Source organism: Schistocerca gregaria, unplaced genomic scaffold, assembly GCF_023897955.1.
Source record: "Schistocerca gregaria isolate iqSchGreg1 unplaced genomic scaffold, iqSchGreg1.2 ptg001529l, whole genome shotgun sequence".
NCBI lineage: Eukaryota > Metazoa > Arthropoda > Insecta > Orthoptera > Acrididae > Schistocerca > Schistocerca gregaria.
Window position 1 is genome coordinate 20,001 of NW_026062813.1, and position 641 is coordinate 20,641.

The window sequence follows — 641 nt, forward strand, 5'->3', positions numbered from 1 at the left end:
GAGACAAGCATATGACTACTGGCAGGATCAACCAGGGAGCTGCGTCAACGAGAGCTGAGCAGCCGGCCGCCCGGGAGTGTGTCCCGAGGGCCCGCGCGAACACGCAAGCGTCCGCTCAATTATTCTGCAAACAGGAGGAGGCTGAGCTCCCCTGCACGATACACCTCGAAACCCTCTCAGGTCCCGGCGGCGCGCAGCGCCGTCCTAAGTACTTGGTCGGGTTCGAGAGAGGCGCAATCGCCCGGAGATGGGCGAGTAGACGCTTTCAGTGCGAACACCCGTGCTCCCAACTGAGCTTGCCGCTGCCGACAGAGGCCCGGGAGCGTGCTGTCGTGGCATTGCCGGCGGGAAACAACACGCGCCACCTACGGTGACCGGCAGCTCCAACGCCAGCGCCACAGAAGGGCAAAGCCCCACTTGGGTGCAGAAGCGAACTCTCCCAGCACAGCGCACGCGCCAACACGTCCGCAGAGCTGCGATACAAACCACCTGCGAGAACCGCTGGGGGCGACCGAGCAGCAGACGGCGTCGCGACGCCGAGTGCCGGGCGGCGGCGCATCCTCAACGCACACAGTCCGCAATCGGACCAGCACACTGCAGATGTCCACCGCGCTTCGCACCGGGCTCGGCAGAACCCACTT

General features: G+C 65.4%; 1 non-coding gene across 1 annotated transcript in view; it reads right to left on the bottom strand.

Annotated features, from left to right (window-relative positions):
• The window catches only part of LOC126332861 (small subunit ribosomal RNA), a 1,893-nt gene extending 1,855 nt beyond the window's left edge, over positions 1-38 (bottom strand). Inside the window, exon 1 of the ribosomal RNA XR_007563980.1 lies at positions 1-38. This exon is cut by the window's left edge and continues 1,855 nt beyond it. This is a non-coding gene — a ribosomal RNA (small subunit ribosomal RNA).
• Between the last annotated feature and the right edge of the window lie 603 nt (positions 39-641).